Source organism: Silene latifolia, chromosome 11, assembly GCF_048544455.1.
Source record: "Silene latifolia isolate original U9 population chromosome 11, ASM4854445v1, whole genome shotgun sequence".
In the NCBI taxonomy this organism is placed as follows: Eukaryota; Viridiplantae; Streptophyta; class Magnoliopsida; order Caryophyllales; family Caryophyllaceae; genus Silene; species Silene latifolia.
In genome coordinates this window covers 71,745,706-71,760,151 of record NC_133536.1, presented here as the reverse complement: position 1 = coordinate 71,760,151, position 14,446 = coordinate 71,745,706, and the positions used below count along the sequence as shown (strand labels likewise).

At 41.4% G+C, this 14,446-nt stretch overlaps 1 non-coding gene across 1 annotated transcript; it reads right to left on the bottom strand.

Moving 5' to 3' along the window:
• Positions 1-13,070: 13,070 nt before the first annotated feature.
• On the bottom strand, positions 13,071-13,176 carry LOC141616059 (small nucleolar RNA R71). The gene has a single exon (XR_012530437.1). It is a non-coding gene; the product is annotated as a small nucleolar RNA R71 (small nucleolar RNA).
• Between the last annotated feature and the right edge of the window lie 1,270 nt (positions 13,177-14,446).

The window sequence follows — 14,446 nt, the reverse complement described above, 5'->3', positions numbered from 1 at the left end:
AGTTTTGGAAAGATGCTTGGTTGAATAAGAGGTTATTCAAAAACAATCTTTCCTAGTTAAGCTAGGACTTGTGAGAAGTACTAAGCTAATAATCTTGTCAACTATTACAAGATTCTACAGAACATATACCTAGTGCATTGTGTGTGGATGGAATACTTGATCGGTACAAGTTGTATTGTTCATCGCAAATTCGTTCGTTATGAAATGATCGATAAGAAAGTTCTTTCAAGTTAAGGAACCAAAACCAAGGTCGAGAACCTTGATATGTACTTGGTAAGATTCATGCTATGAGAGAGAACATGAATGTGAAGGAAAATGCAAGTGTAAGAAGTTTGAACACATGGACACATGGGATGTTAAACTTCTATTGCAATCAATAAGTGTTTACACTTACGATAAACATCACAAGGTTGTAATATGATATTGACTACCCAAGTGTGATGTCGACATTTGTCGTTTGAGTTATTATTAACTCACTTTGAACATTGTTATATCCAAATGGGTTGTAGAGACAATTGAACCCCGTTAAAGTGAACATGGATTAACATTGTTTTTGCCCATAGTTACTTATATGAGGTGACGTCTCGAAGTGACTAGAGTGTGAGGCGATTGATGGCAAGTTCAAGTGCCATAGAGTCATGTGAGATGACTAGTCGATCATATAGGCAGATTGTTAGGAACATTTTGTCGGGCCTAATGACCGCTTATAGAGTTCTGGCAAATTTATATAGCCTGGTCGTGGCAAGAGCTACTATAGTATTCAAATGAGTCGATTCTTTTGACTAAAGACTATTCTCCTAAGATGGCATAGTTTCAGATTAACTTTGATTTGTGTTACTACGACCTTCGTAAATGGGGTCAAATGGGCATATTTTGGGTTATGATGGCTGTGGCTAGTCGAAGGGAATGAGTGCGATAGGAATTGTCCACCCCTAGTCAGGGTTATAACAATATCTCAGGGCCACTCGAGGAGTAATGAACTGGAAATGCGTGGCCTCGCTCGGATGGCATCCAGAGTGGATAAATCCGGTCAATCAGTTATTCTCCAGATCGAGGAAACCACTCTCGATGTGATCACTTGCAAGTACGACCTGAAAGACACCTTGCATTGAGTGGGAGATAGTAATAGGACAAGAGAATTGGTGACGCACACTTGTCGAGGACAAGTGGGAGATTGTTGGAATATGTGTCCTCCGACAATAATGCGATCACGACTGTTGATCATGATAATCACATGTTTAAGTCTCATTAAAATGAATACAATTGGGAAGTAATATTGTTACTGTCAACTGGTCAACATATATCGGTAATGGTTGGCTGTCTAGAGTTTGACATTACTGTCGTGTGACGGTGGTGATCGATTGACCCCCTAGGTCATACCTAAAGGGCAATACTTTTAATTGATTATTTAATTAATCGTATAATGTTGCGAGTTAATTAAATTACTTGAAAATTGACGGACGATTTTGGAAGTAAAATTTACGTATCATATTGAAATGTGATTAAATAAGATACGGTCTGAGTAATTGAATTGTATCATTACTCGGATAAAATAATTGTTTAATGTAACAATTAAATTGAATGAATTGTTATAAATACATTCAGTTGTGATTTATAAATTGGTAAAATTTTTGGCACAAGTAATTATGAAATTACTAAGTCAATTTTTGTATGTGACGTATTTTTATTAATACGTTGATTTTTAATATGTTAAAAATACATAACAAATATATGTGACATGTGACATGTAACATATAGACAATTGACAAAAATAATATGGAATCCATATTATATAGTGGGCCGAAAATTAGAAGGATTTAAGCTAATTATAAGTTGTTTGTAATTAGTGGAAAAACACAATGATTAAAAGCAAACCTAGCCATGCAAGCCTATTGTTCATTGTGATGAACAATTTTTCCATGCATTGGCTCCCCTATATCTCTCCTCTTACACGGTTTTGGGGAAGCAAAAAATGATCATTGTTTTCTATATAATTTTACCTAATAATATACTATGTGTAGTGTATTATTATTCATTCTAATTTCACTCATCCAAAATACAAGTTCTAGTGAGAAGAAAAATCCTCTCTTCTTCTCTCTTAAAAACCGAAATATTCAAGTGTTAATAAATATTTTAGTTCAATTTTCTACCTTGATTAATATTATACTAGTATTGTAATATTAATTAAAATTAAGAGGAGCCTTGGGTATAAAGCTTGGGGAGAGATCTTACACTTAGATCTTGTTCATCCATAAGGGAATAGCTCAAGAACAAGAGAGATAGGTGATCTCTCTTGTGCCCAATATAACCGAAATATTGTATATAAGGACATGATTTCTCCTCTATTTATATTATTGTTTGCATGCATAAGATCCGTTTTAATTTTATGACAAATTTATTTAGACATATATGAGTATGTTAGTATGTATATGAATCTACATTTCCTTCAGACGAAAGTTGACTTAACTTGTCGATAAACCCAACATCGAACGGAATTTCTCCTTGTATCACAACCGAGTCGGAGGAAGCACCGGAACACAACCCGGCCACCCACCAATGGCTCCAACTTCTTCGGCTAGTGGACAAATTTCGCCTTTCGGGAAAACGAAAACATGGTGTTTCGAATCCCAAAACCGAGAGCATGCATTGAGAAATGAGGATTGCACCTTGACTTGACGGAGCACCAACATTTGACCAACTCCTATGCAAATGAGTTGATACTTTTCAGGAGGTGACAAATCCCGACACCATTGTCGCAACGCATTCTCAAAGGCATCCATGAAATATTTTTGTGGAAGAAGAAGAAGAAGTTTTGTAGAGATGTTTTTCGTGTTTCGGATGATGAAACAATGAAGCACAAACATCACTATTTATACGAAACAATCAGCGCGTTTTTCAGAAAAAAGGGAGAGATGCTTCCTATCGCCAAGCAGCTCGCGCCTCTTTGGGCCTGTTCTAAGAATTCCCACCTTGAATTCTCCCTTTCAAGTTGTGTTTTCTCCTGGCACCTCAAACCTCCTGCCTGAATGCTCGCGCCTCTTCGGGATGGTCCAGGATATTTTGTGTTTTCTCACACTCACATTTCCTTGTTTTCGCGTTTTACGAAATCCGACACGGTTTCCATGACGTAGCTTTAAACATACGGATTTTTCTTTCTTTTTTTAAAAGGGGGAAGGGCCAGTCGCCCCGATCCGCGACGGATCGTTTCCATGTCAATCAAAATTCCGAAAAATTTTCGCTTTTTCGCTATTTTTCAGCAAAAAATAAAATTGAAAATTGATAACACGACACCAGTTTTCCTCAAAATTTCAAGCACTCACAAATTCGAGTCTTGATCTCACAAAAATAAAATCAAGTGCACTCGTAAAAATCTATTCTAAATTCATCCCTGACGGTTTGAGTTTGAATTTTTCGAGTCACAAATCCATTTCAACAATTTCGATGCAATTTAATTCACGACACGAGTTAATTGCTCAATTTTCAAATCAATCCCTTTTGAAATCCAAACGCGACGACTTGTCGCAAATTTTCAAAAAAATCATTTCAATTTTCAAATTTCAAATTTTTTAACTTCGTGTGACCGTGGTTAATTTCATTTTCAAATGCTTTTTACGTGTTCACGTTTATGTGCATGTGCTACCTGTTGCCTGTTTTCTACACTAACGATGTAGGAACTGATGCAAAGCAAAAGGGGAATTGACAGCCAACAGCGCTCCTCCGAAACACAACACAAAAAAGCCAAAATCACAAAATAAACCACAATCCAAAAACACATATATACAAACCGCCTCACGCAAAATACATCGACGCACGTTCGATACAAGCAACTGATCGTACAAACAACAGCTAGTACAGACATATATCATACAGACACTGGCCTAAGACAACAAACTAGGGGCTACCCGCCACCCACCGAACTAAGCACTCCCTATCCTTTCAATCGGAAAAGAAAAGGAGCAACACGGGAAACAGAGGAGTAACAGCGGTAGCAGAGGTGGTTACCACGACGGTAATACCTCGCTCCTACTCCACGACAAAAAAGAAGACAGTGTCTGGCAGACTTCGGATTATAAGGAGGCCAAGAACCATGATGCAGCGCACCACTCCGGTGTTGACCCCCATTCATCAGCCATCCTGTCTATGAGCCACAATGAAAAAGACAAGCCGGTCACGTCAGCCGCCTCCCCTTCTCTACGGAAGCATCCTCTACCACCACCTCGGCTCCAGCAGCCTCCCCAGTCGCTTCTGCTCCTCCCGGATCATCTTCCTCCTCCAAGATCTCAACGATGGACCCAGTAGGCCCCGAACGCTCCCCTCCAATCAAAAGAACAAACAAAGAACGTCAGCCGAAATTTCGGCATTACGACGACGTAAAATGGACAAATCCAAAAAAAAAACCTACAAAGCAGAACCAGGGCAATCCTGCCCAAACCCAACCAAACAAAAACAATTTACAAAAAAAAACGCACAAAAAAATGACTCGCCCTTCTTTTCAAGCAAAAGACGAGTCAAAACAACCACAACACAAAAACGGCACCCCAAGACCCACACAAGGTCCGCCAACAAACTAAAATACGTTCCCGATGCGACGGGGTATTTTTCTACGGCTCAAAAAGGCAATCTCTACGCCAATTTGAGCGCAAAACGGTCAAAATTTCAAAATACGACCACAACAAGGCAACGTGATTTTATCACGCTTCAAACCGACCTAGACTACCAATAACGTCCATTTCAAGGCAAACTGACTCAATTCAAGCCCTAAACAGGCGCTTATTCTGTCAGACATAAGACCGGCATAAAAGGCAAAAATTCCAATTTTGCTCACAATACCCAACAAAGGTCCACAGTGGCAAATACGGTCTTTCCCGACTACAATGCAACCTAGTGGGACCCATTACCCAAGCAAATAAACTTGGCATTGTGAAATGAGACGGTTTCTTCGCCTCACTCACGTTTTTCGAGCATAGGGGACGCAAACGGGGACCAAAATGCAAACTAAAAGCACCCTTATACTCCTAAATAGGTTTCTAGCCTAATGCAATCGTCAATTTCACTCGAAATGGGCTCAATCAAAAACGCCCAAATCGATTTTCAAGGGTAAACATTTCACCCTAATTCAATCAATCAAAAAGACCAACAAATTCAAATGGATTCAAGAGGAAATATATACCTTGAGATGACATGTTGATAATGGCACGAATGGGAGCAAGCTAAAAGACCAACAATGGCGGTTTTGTGCGGTTTTGTCGAGAGGTTGGAGAAGATGAAATAAGAATGGTATGCAAACCAATCTCGCGTCTTTTACAGGAAAATAGGGAAGGCCCCTTACCTCGCCAAATTGCTCGCGCCTCAATGGGGTGCTCCCTGCTCTATTGTAGCGCAATTTTGGGCTTTGGCCCAATTTCCCATCAAACCTCAAATTTTCAATAACGGCAATTAAAACCGTCATTTTGCAAATACAAAAATAATAGTGAAAATTCAAATTCACTATTTCTTCAAATTTCGAACAAAGGCAATTAAAACCGTCATTTTCAAAATAATAGTTGGAAATCAAATTTCACTATTTTCACCACATCTGTCAACTGCGGCAACATAAACCGTCACTTCAAAAGAAATAGGGAAGATTCAAAATTCACTATTTCCTTCACACGTCAATGGCGGCAACATAAATCGTCACTCCAAACGTAATGGCGAAAATTCAAAATTCGCTATTTCCTTCAAAATTCAAACAAACGGTGATTAAAACCGCCACTTCAAATTCAAAAACGAGTAGTGAAGATTCAAAATTCACTATTCCGTCAAATGTCAACAGGGGGCTTCCTCGCGGAACCCGCTTATTTCAAAAACAATAATACTGAAATTCAAAATTCATTATTTCCACGGCGGCATCAAGAGTCCGCTATTTCCAAAACAAGCCCATCCAACGCGGCTATTCTCACGGTCGATCAACCAACCGCCCCATGGCTGGCGAGCCATACAACGCATCGCGGCTGGCGAGCCCTCCTCATATACGCCCCATGGCTAGCGAGCCTTACAACGCATCGCGGCTGGCGAGCCCTCCTCATGTACGCCCCATGGCTGGCGAGCCTTACAACGCATCGCGGCTCGCGAGCCCTCCTCATCTACGCCCCATGGCTGGCGAGCCTTACAACGCATCGCGGCTGGTGAGCCCTCCTCATGTACGCCTCATGGCTGGCGAGCCTTACAAAGCATCGCGGCTGGCGAGCCCTCCTTATGTACGCCCCACGGCCGGCGAGCCTTACAACGTATCTCGGCTGGCGAGCCCTCCTCATGTAAGCCCCATGGCTAGCGAGCCTTATAACGCATCGCGGCTGGCGAGTCCTCCTCATGTACGCCCCATGGTTGGCGAGCCTTACAATGCGTCGCGGCTAGCGAGCCCTCCTCATATATGCCCCATGGCTAGCGAGCCTTACGACTGGCGAGCCCTCCTCATATACGTCCCATGGCTGGCGAGCCTTACGACGCACCGCGGCTAGCGAGCCCTCCTCATATACGCCCCATGGCTGGTGAGCCTTACAACACACCGCGGCTGGCGAGCCCTCCTCATGTACGCACCATGGCTGGCAAGCCTTACTACGCACCGCGGCTGGCGAGCCCTCCTCATATACGCCCCATGGCTGGCGAGCCTTACTACGCGCCGCGGCCGGCGAGCCCTTCTCATGTACGCACCACAGCTGGCGAGCCTTTATCCGCAAACACGTAAGGACATATCCGAAGATGCCTCATGTATGACTCCTTCTTATGGATGGCGAGCCTTTGTACATAGTCTAACGGACTTTTAACGACCTGTACGGACAGTCGACAGACTCTAAACTGTTCCCGACGACAGGTCCTTGGCTCGTACCCTCGAGTCACCTTGGCGTCGCTCTTCCCGATGGCAGGTCCTTGGCCCGAATCCTTTCGAGCCGCCTTCACGTCGCTTGGGTCTCCAAGTTGTAATCTTCGATTGACCTGGGGGCTCTACTTTGACTTTTGCCCTGTCCAAGCCTCAGTCAAAGTGGGGGCTCTGTAGATACCCAGTATCAACTAAGACTCCGACAATCACCCGATGATTATCGGACTACAACATGCTTTGGAATCGCGGCGTTTGATCGACAGTTCGTGTACAATTTTACGTCGGAAAACTTAAAACGATTTCGAAAATAAAACTTTTCAAAACTTTTCAAAAGTACCTGGAGTGTTTAATGCATGACGACGGGGTCGCAATGACACTAACTAGAGTCAAAACCGACACCGGACCAAAAACCGACTCAAAAATTCAAATCCCGACTCCAACAACGAGTCAAACCGGGTCAAACACAAAAAACAAACCATTCAAATGCTTCCATGTTAAGATTTCCCGGATTCATGTATGGTTAAGTACCAAACATGTGCATACAAATCCTAGGATAGAACAAATCATGATTGCTTTGTGAAAGCGACAAGACACCTCGAAGACGTGCTACATTGCTCGCGCCTCTTTGAGCAGCCCATGTGGCCACGTCGCTCAAAACTCACACAACCACTCATTCTCCTATAAATACCCCTCAAATGCCCCCATTTCAGAACTTATGCGAGTGTCCGCCCCCTCTTTCTCCCTTAAAATTCCAGACTCGACTTCCTAAGTCATAATCCGACGCGTATTTACGACCTACCGATCGTAAATACAAGCCTTACACATTGTTTGGTACCGTCATCGTGCATTAAATCACTTGACCGACCATTTCGACCACCACACCATCACTAAACTTAATAAAACACTCTTTTTATTTATTAAAACGGTTTTAAACCGAGTCTTTTCCGACCAAACGAGTTGATACACTTACGTCGGTTTCTCGCCATAAACCAAGCATGTAAGTATGAGGGTGTAAAAATCCTTCTTTTATCATGTCTTTACTTGTTTCATGACTATAACATGCTAATTCATGCATAACATGAACCAAAACATGGGAATAATGATCCAAAACCGGACTTTTTGGTTGAGGCAGAGGCTACTTACGTAGCACACAGGCTCGCGCCTAAAGCAGCCTGCCCAGCCTTAAGTCCAATCCGTGTTTGGTCTCTTGTTTTCCTCTATTTTTTTCATTTTCATATTTGTAATCGGTTTTTACCATTTCAAGTATTTTCAAACCCATTTTATTTTCTTTTACAAGTTTTAACCATAAAGCCTTTTATTTCATTTCTGTACATTTTGAAAGGTATTTTAAAGCCTTTCATCATTTCTTTACATTTCCAAAATAAATGTATTAGTCACCAACACAAAGTCATCCTTAGTTCTACATACCATGTCGGATTTTAACCCGTGTACGATGATGAGTATCGACTAATTATATTCAAATGAACTTAAAACAATTAGTTCATATTCATTTTTTAAAACTATTCATGTCAAGCTTGTAAAGTCGAACCAGACATTGAATATCGTCAAAACAATGATGATTATTCAAGACTCGTTCTTCAAATCAACACAAAACAGCCTAAATGGCCTTTTCAAAACAAAACGGGTCGAATACCCATTTTTCAACAAGTTTTATAAACGTTTTTCAATGGTCAGAACACGTCATATACCGTTGACTGACCCGCGCCTAAACTGGCCATTTCTTTTTCTATTTTCAAACCAGGGGAGACCCCCTTACATCGCCAATAGGCTCGCGCCTATTCTGGCTGCCTGATACAGGGTCTGTTCCCCTTCCCGCATTGGTCTAGGACGATCCCGACTCCGGCTAACCCGGATATAGGACGGATCAGACGACTAATTCGCTCATTCAAATACCGTATTTGCAAAACGTCTTACTAAAACAAATGGATCGCGTTATGCACCATAAACCTAACTTGGTAAATAGGTTTTTAATTTCCGTCTTGTATGCAAATCAACCATAAATCCAACTCGACATCTTATACTTGATACTTGGATTAAATCAACCGACTTAGAAAGCTCTCACATGTTAGGTTTAAATTATTGGATGCGCATTCATGCATTTAAACCGTTTTTTCAACTTTTGCATTCAACCAACCAAGATCGATCAGTAGAGGCTGCTACCGTGGGCGGGATTGGGTGTCTGATTAAAGGGCTTCCCAATACGTACCTTCACCTCTTACTCAGAAACTTTAGATAGTGGACAACCTTATCCAGGGCGTACGAGAGTCATTCAAGAGATTGGATGCTAAAGAGGGACGATTCCTTATCTTTAGTACCTATGTCAAACACTGCTTTGTGCTTCGTTTGACCGAGGTATAAAATGGATTCGAACGGGTTCCAAGCATCCCACAAATGCTTGGTGGTGACTCCGAACATCTCCAATCGTTTCGAGACCCTTGCCCAGAGGAAACCGACCGATCTAAAACGATCCGGTCGAAAGCACATTTTTTACGCCGCCGAGCGTGGCTTTCAAAAGACTGTTGTATGTCCCACAGATCGGCTGGGGCGTGCAGGTGGCTACGTCCACACCTTACTTGCTTGTTTTACTTTGTTGCTTGCATTAGTTTAGAACACAACGACAAACCCAAATCAATTGTGACACTAGCATAAATTGAGATAGATAGACCTAGAACCCAAAGCACACCGTCCCGGGGAGGGACATCGACTTAACCACTAACTAGTTGTTTGTTGAAAATTATAAATGTGTTTGATTGAGAGCCCCAACGACACTCTCCATCAGCAAGGGATGAAATAAGAGAAAATCAGATAAAGAGAAATATGCCAAGATGTCGATTCACCACGGTATTACGCAAATCAGCTAAAGGTGAGGTCAGTCGGTCTAATGTGGGAAGGGTAAAGGAAAGGTCCTTTCGGTCCGCTATCCGCCCTAAAATACAACTAGCTTAGCTTTCACCCTCACTAGTGTAGTCTATTGCTCATAACAGGTCTATTCATTCCAATTTTTCGATCTAGGTCTGAACTTAACCAGATTAACTAATTCAGTTTCATGCATTCAACCAACCGATTATATTTATATTTTTAATGAAACAATTCTCACAACAAAACCTTCTAAGCCAACTATCGCATCATCGTTATACTACCATGGCTCCCCTAATCCTAGCATTAGGGGATTAGCTATTCATAAACATAACAAGATAAAAAGATGAAGAAATAATAAACATCGCAGATGGAAAAGAGTACAGAGAGAATTACAAATTAAGATCCGGAAAAGGAGAGCAGTCGAACAATATGAAAAGCAGCATAAAGAGTGATTAAGAGATGATAAGAGATCCCTCAAACCTAATTATGTCTCTCCTATTTATAGGAGAGACAATTATTCGACATAAAACATAAAAGATCCCGCGAATTAAAAGCAATTCACTCGATCGAGCATTTTGGAACTGTTCGATCGAGCAACATTCCCAAAAACATCTCGATCGAGTAAATAGACTCCTCGATTGAGGAACTCCAAAATAACACTTCTCGATCGAACACTTAAGGTATTCGATCGAGTCTTCTCATCCTCCAAAAGCGTTCGATCGAGGACTATGGTGAGCTAAACATCTCGATCGATGATTCCCCACTGCAGCACCTCATTGTTTCGTTAATTTAGCTCCGAAACTACTTCACGCATCCCAAGACAGTAGTATTTTCGCTCCAATTCAATTCATCTTCTAAATGCAAGCAAAACGGACGATAAAAGGCTTGATTCTACTACTTTCGGGTCCATTCCTGCAAATAAACTAAAACAAACCAAAGTAGAATATGCCGGCATTTCGTAGCATGAAACTACGAGAACCGCATAGAAATACGTGCATAAGAGACTTAAAAAGACTATATAAAATGCACGTATCAAATCTCCCCAAACCGAACCTTTACTCGTCCTCGAGTTAACTAAATGCAAACTAATGGAACAAAAAACATAGCTCAGAGCTAGCTACAAATGCCCACTTAAACCAATTTAATGCAAGCAACCGACACTTTTAGCAAGAACTGTCGAATGCAAACGAGTTGTAAGATGTTTATAATAAAGCTGAAATGTCAACCTTGCAAGACCTTTGATAATGGACTCTCACGGGTCACTCTTCTCTCATGAAGGAAAAGGTAAGCAGTTAATTGTAAGAGAGGAAGAAAAATAGTCGCTCACCTAAATTACGATCCACATAAACATTCATGCAACTGATATGATAGACAATTCTAGCTACCGTACACATACATTCCAACCAAAAAAGGTCCGTCACAGCACTTCATTGTGGAGGACACTACTCCAAAAGAACACTCGATCAAGAGGCATTTTGGTTCGATCGAGTGGTTTGGAGGATAGAAGAGGTCGATCGAGTAATTTAGCTTACTCGATCGAAATGCTGGAATTTTGGTTTCCTCGATCGAGAAGGATCTTCACTCGATCGAGAGGGTTAGCTGATGAAGTCCTCGATCGAGTGGTTTTATATCACTCGATCGAGAGGTTTTGGTATTACACGGGCTTAATTAACCCGTGTTGGACTTATTTCGTTAAAACCTTAGTTTTCCTATTTAAGCTTTGGTTAATTAGGTCATTAGGACTGACGCTTCATTCATCTTAAGAACTCTCTTAATCTCTCTTTCATACATTTTCTACTATTAACTCTCTTCCCTTAATCTCTTGCTTGTGGATTTGTTCTTTACGCCGGATTGCTAGAGATTGTAATCTTTCTTCCCTTATTAATCTTAATCTTATTATTTCTTGCTTTAATCCTTGTTTTTTCTCTCTTAATTACTTCTACCCTAATCTTAGTTTATGCTTAATTATTGTTATTTTACCATGTCTCTAATTAGTATATTCATTATTATTATTTTTGACATCACTAGTAATATGAGAAGCTAAATTCTTTCATGTCGGGATTAGGGAATCCATGGTAGGATTGTGACGATGTAGTGAATAGACTAGATAGTTTACTTGTGAGAATATGTGTCCATGGCAATTTAACTATAATACCGACTTAGTGGAGTGCACGTTTCTAAGTTACCTTTAATATGGTTAAATTTACTCCTTGATCAGAAGATTGGACTAAATAGACCTGCTATGAACAGTAGACTAATCTGACGCGGACGGAAGTTAAGTTTGTGGAAATCTAGGATAGAAAGTTGACCGGAAGGACCTTTCCTGTATCCGTCTCACAGTAGATTGTCTAGGCTATTTGCAGCTGAGTCGACAGACTACCATGGTGAACTGAAATCCTGGCATTCTTTCTCTTATTTGATCATCTTTATTATATTTTCTATCTTTATTGCTCTTTCTTTACTACTCTTTCCTTTAAACCTTTCATTAGTTTAGAAATAAAAATTCAAACCCCCATTTGTGACCAAATATACGGATCCTTAACAGATATCTTGCCTCCCTATGGAGATCGACCCTGCTTATCACTAGCTTCTTGTTAGTTTTAATTAGGTTTATTTTTGGTACAAAACGACAGTATCAAATTTTGGAGCCGTTGTCAGGGAGGCAATAGCCCTATCTAATTTTGTTTCGTTTATTTTTATCCGTCTCAGGGAATTTCTATTCCTTGAGGCAATTTTCATTTATCTCTTTCAGTGCTGTGTATTCCCAGGTCAAACAGGTTGGTATTAGTTCCAGCTGATTCGGAGCCAGAAAGACTATTTCGGCATAGACTCCGTCTGCAAAGAGAACTTCAAAAGGAAGACTTGAGTACTTTCGAGCCCGAGCTACAACACTTTTTATTTGCAGAAGACCAGTCTTTTGAAGAAGAAAATCGCATTTATGCCAACAAGCCAGTAAAGATGCCTAACATTGCAAGTCACTCGGAGCCCAAAGCATCCTCGATTCCTAAAGGTTTTAACCTCCAAACTGAGAACGGTAACACTTTCTATATCCGTCCATCTTACATAAATCTGGTGGAAAGAAATCTGTAGCGAGGTGTGGCGGGTGAAGATCCGCGAAAACATATGGAAGTCTTTACTGACTATTGCTCTACTATTCGCGCTACTAAGGGAGTAACTCAAGACAAGATAAAGGAAGTGTTATTTCCTTTTTCTCTGACTGACTCAGCCTCTGAGTGGCTGACTGATCTTGACCGGACAGCTGCTGGTATCACCAATTGGGAGACTCTCGCACTTGCCTTCTACAAAAGATACTTCCCTCCACAACGCACTAATCATCTGAGGGGTAAGATTACTAGTTTCAAGCCGGCACCTGATGAGACTTTCTATGAAGCTTGGTGCCGATTCAAGAAGTTGGTGAGGTCTCTTCCTCACCATGGTTTTGATCAGTTGTTTTTGTGCAACCAGTTCTACAATGGGTTGTACGATGACCACAAAGCTATACTTGACGCCTCATCCAACGGAAGATTTCAAAAGAATATTGATGATGATAAGGGATGGGGCATTATTGAGGAGATGGCGACCCATTGTGCTGAATATGGGAACCCACGGGACGGTATTCGAACGGTCCATTCAGTTGACAAGGCAGTCACGGCTCAGCTGATGGAAGCCATGAATGCTCGGTTTGATAGATTGGAGCTGCAATCTGCTGGAGATCAACAGACGGTTCATCTGTTGACTAGACAGGAAACTGTCACTTGTGAGAGGTGTGGAAGCGATGCCGGTCATACTGCTATTGACTGTCTTACTGAGAAAGAACAAGTCCTTGCCTTTCAGCAATATAGGCAAGGAGGAGGTTCTTATTACAACAATCAAGGGGCAGTCCATCCCAATTTGAGGTGGACAAGTCAAAATGTTCTTAATCCCACTCCTCCACCGCAGCAGCAGAAGCCTTATGTCCCTCCTCACAAGGCTCAACAAGGCTTCCAAAAGCCTCCTTCTTTTCCTCCACCGAATCAAGGAGCATCATCTTCAAGTGGGGTAAGTGAGCTAGCTAAGTTAAAGACAATGCTTCAGCCGTTGACAAAGCAATGGCAACTAAGTGACCAACAGAAAGAAGCATCCATGAAGTCACTTGAAACTCAAGTTGCTCAACTCGCCGCCAATCAGTCCACGAGGAAACCGGGTCATTTGCCGTCCCAATCTGAGAAGAATCCACACGAGACGGTAAACTTGATTATTTTGAGGAGTGGTCGTTCATATGAAGGACCAAAATTGTCTGCTGTTAAGGACATTTCAGACCCGAGGAAGGCCGTTAATGATGATAAACAGTCATCTGTCGCTGAAAATAAGCCGAGTACAAAGGAAATACTCGATCGACTGATTTCATGTGGTCGATCGAGTAGAACTGATGCTGAAATGACTCGATCGAAAGGAATTGTTGCTCGATCGAGTGAACTGGATAATCAAGGGATCGATCGAGAGGTGAAAACCACTCGATCGAGTGAAAATATTGAAGAATCTGTTCGATCGAGTGATAATTTACCTCGATCGAACACTGTGCTTATTGAGGAACTCGATCGAGAGCCCAGAAATGCTCGATCGAGTGAAATATCACCTGGAAATACTCGATCGAGAGGTAAAAATTCTCGATCGAGTGAAAAAGAGCTTGAACCTGCTGAGACGTTTTAAGAGAGAAACAAAAAGCTCGAG